Raw genomic sequence first — 4,135 nt, forward strand, 5'->3', positions numbered from 1 at the left:
TATAGATCAGTTAATAACTGTTTACTATAGTGTTTACTATTTGCAGAAGAATGAAAACTTGGGAAGAACAAGGTTATGTGTGTTGTCATTCATTGGTGTAAAGTCCTGGTATTTTGTTCAAGCTGACAAAGGCTACTAATAAGAGAGAACCCCAGACTCAGGTAAAATGCTTATTTGGGGGGGGGGGGGGGGATTCAAGAGTTCCTAGAGTATTTTCCCTTTTCCTGATGCTTTTTGGATGAAACTGTTCCTAACAGAAATGAATGAAGAAAGGTCTCACATGATCTGAGTCTGGCAACTATCAAGGCTGGTTAAGAATTAACTCAGATTTTGAAAGTTAATCCATACTAGTCTTTGTCCTCACAACTAGCTTCATTTTGAAAGATTAATTCTTGAAAATTGTTGATCTCCATTAACCATAATGATTCTTTCTTTCTTTTTTTTATTCCAAAGCAATGATGTTTTTCTTTTTCCCATTTTCGTTGGGATTAACAAATTGAGTTATTGATAACAGAATTCTCTGGGTAATCCCCCTTTTCTGTTCTCCAATCATTACTGATAGATTTTTGAAATTTTTTTCCCTCGATTGTTCATGAAAAACCAAAGAAAATTTGTTTTTTTTCTCTAATCTGACAATGTAAATAAAAGTTTGGATTTGTTTATTGAAGGTGGGGAAATTTTTTTGCTTACTGTGTGGCTTTACTTGACCTTCATGGGAGTCCTAGGGGCAGCTAGGTGGTACAGTGGAGAAATGCTAGACCTGGAATCAGGAAAACTCATTTTCCTGAGTTCCAATATAGCTTTAAATATTTACTAACTTAACTCTATTTGTCTCAATTTCCTCATCTGTAAAATGAGCTGAAGAAGGAAATGGCACAACCACTACAGTTTCTTTGCCAAAAAATCCAAAGGGGGTTAAAAAATTGTTGGGTTCAACTGAAAAACAACTGACCAACAACAAAGCATCCAGCTTTGGCTTCTTAAAGGCTATACCAGAAAAATCATAATTTCTGGCAAATCCTATGGTATTAGGAATTTATAGAGAGCTTTAAAATTTATTTCTTAATTGATTTTTTTTCATTAACAAGCCCCTCCCCTTCACACATTTCTTCACCCCACTAGAAAAAGAAAAAGAAACCTACTGCAACAAATATGAATAATGAAGCACAATATATTTCCATATTGGCCATATCCAAAAGGGTGCATATTCTGTATATCTAGTCTTTTTCTTCTTTGTCCGGTGGTAGGGTACCATTCAAAGTCATCAATCCTTTTGGCATCTTGACTGATCATACTTAATATGTCTTTCAGAATTGTTCATTTTTTAATCTTACTTCATTCTTCATCGGTTCAAAGTAAAGGTCAAGGGGTTCCTGTTGCCTTCTCCTTTCTCCACTTTGCATCTACTGCTCAGCCTGGGTTCAACTCCAAGGAACAAGTGTTCTCCCCTCTTCCCTTTCTCCTGCCAGGGAGAAGCTCATCATTTCTAATCTCTTCACTGTTGCAGGAAATGATATAGGAGTATTTGTTCTATCCAATTCACTATTCTCTTGACTCCCCCAGTGAAGGTGTAAAAAGAAAATGCAGATTTATTAAAAGGGTTTACAACACAAAAGAAAGGAAGAGAAATACAGTTAGGAATTCTTTAAAGGTCACGTGAGTTTGGGGCGAGGTAGTTTAAACAGAAATGCCAGCTACAGATTAATTTGTGCATGGAAAGGCGACTGGGGACACTCACCAGACTCTTTAATGCCCCTTAGGGACCTTGGGAAGTGGCAGCATTTTGGGGGAGTGGTCTGGGTCTTGTGCCAAGATTGCTGTGGGAGGGGGGGTTGTAAGATGAGTCCCTGCCTGGTTTAAGGTGATATATGCAAAGGTGATTACATGGCTAGGGTCAAAATAAAGGTAAAGAGGAAGCTTATTTTTCTGTACCCAAAACCCCCTGCATCACTCACCAAGATGGCTAATACAGGCCTGAATTAAAATTTTCTTCCTCTAATAGAAGCACTGGAGGTTAATGTACTAAATTCTTCCCAATGCTTTCCTTAAGAGTGAACAGAAACAGGGGCGGCTAGGTGGCGTAGTGGATAAAGCACCAGCCCTGGAGTCAGGAGTACCTGGGTTCAGATTCAGTCTCAGACACTTAATAATTACCTAGCTGTGTGGCCTTGGGCAAGCCACTTAACCCCATGTGCCTTGCAAAAAAAAAAACAAACCTAAAAAAAAATGAACAGAAACAGAACTCCCAGATCTCTCCACTCTGCATCTTCAGCTTGGTCTGGTTTCAGCTCCATAGAATAAGATTGTCTTTCCCCTCCCTCTTCCCCTTGCTGTCTGATCCTCACCCTTTTTATCTTATCTCCTCTTAAGTTTTTACCCACCTTAAAGATTGTAAGCTCCTTTGGGGTAGGGATTGTCTTTCCTTTTTATTAAGTATATCCCCAGAATTAAATAAATGTTTACTGAATTCTTTTGTTTTCACTTCTACTTGTGCCCCCCCCATGTGAAATAAATGCTCCCCCTGCTCAATTTCTCCCCTTTTCTTCCCTAGTACATCCTTCCCACCCCCCTTCCACATATCTTTCCTTCCTTCTTATAAGACCCTCAAAGTACTACAAAAATTGCTCTCAGGTCTTCCAATCGTTTATGACTCCTTGTCCCCAACTGGCTAACATTGTTCTTAGGGGAGGATTATTATTCTCTTTCCCCTTTCACCTCTCCTTCCCATCATTAGAATGAAAACTTCATTGTTTAAGTCTTTTCTCATTGAAATTTAAGGATAAAAGCAGTGGAGTATTAGCTGGGGAGATCAGGAAAGACCTGGTGAAGGAAGGGATACTTTAGTTGAACTTTGAAGTCTGCCATGAATTCTAAAAGACAGAGATGAAGAGGAATGATAAAGGGGACAGTCTAGCAAGGAATGAATGCGGGAGGTAGAATACTGTGTGCATAGAAAAGCAAATTGTGCTCTCCTGATTGGATCATAGCATGTACTGGACTGGGGAAGAGTAATGGGAGAGTAGGGGAAATAGGTCTGGAAGATAGATGAAAGCAGGAATGTGAAGGATTTTTAAATACTAAACAGGAACTTTTTTCTTTATCCTCAAGGCAAAGGGGAATCACTGAAGTTTCTTGAGCTGGGAGTTAAAATGGTTAGGCCTAGACTTTAGAAATATCAATTTGATAGCTATATGGAGGGTGAATTATAACAGGGAGACCTTTTTTTTGGAGGCTTGGCAATCGAAGAGGAAATCTGAGCAGGTCAGGTCCAAGAATATTGGCCTAGAATCATTAGTAGATTCAAAAAAATTCTTCAGTCCTCATCTTTTCTAGACCTACATGGTAATACAGTTGGGCATTTTAAGATGGACATTTAAGATATTTTTGTTAAAAAAAAAGCAAAACTCTTCATAGCTGCTGAAGTGTGTTGGAATGGCCCCATGAGATAAGTTTAGGCATAGGTCCAAGTATAGCAATTTTATGTCAGTGCAACCTCTTTGCAAGACATGGACTGGAAATGAGAGAAAGTATTTTCAGCTGGACCTGCAAAGGTGGAGAATTGGCACCAACAAGTTGTGAATCTTGAGATCAAGTAGCAGGCCATAAATGATCATACTGCAAGTTACTTTGAGAAACCAAATCCCTATGCATACCAGAAATGGAAGTGATGTTTCTATTTAAAACTGTAGGTTGCCTCTTTATCTATGTTGTTTACAGCTTCTCCCATCACCACACCCATGGTGTGATCCCACTTGGAAGATCTGATGGTCTTAACAGAAACACAGGTTGTTCCAGAGGATAAAAATCTAAAATTTGCCAGAATGTTCTTTGAGAGATCTAAGAACAATTGAGTTATAAATAGACTTTTTTTTGCAGAAGCAAAAGTTTTATTTTTCTCATTTGAATTTTTTTATTTCAAATCTCAACTGCATAATTGAAAGTTGTATGTGGAGAAAAAAGAAAATCTTTTCAAATATTTCACACTCTAGGTGCCAGAGTTTAAAATGGAATCATTGTACTTTCTGTGGGTGATATTGATAAAAAAAATTGCACATGACAAGTAAAAACTTGGATTAAAAATCAATTTCAAAAATATAAGATAGAAGAAAGTGATTTTTTAAAAATTGAGGTGGGG

The sequence above is a fragment of the Macrotis lagotis genome, chromosome 2 (genome assembly GCF_037893015.1).
Source record: "Macrotis lagotis isolate mMagLag1 chromosome 2, bilby.v1.9.chrom.fasta, whole genome shotgun sequence".
In the NCBI taxonomy this organism is placed as follows: domain Eukaryota; kingdom Metazoa; phylum Chordata; class Mammalia; order Peramelemorphia; family Peramelidae; genus Macrotis; species Macrotis lagotis.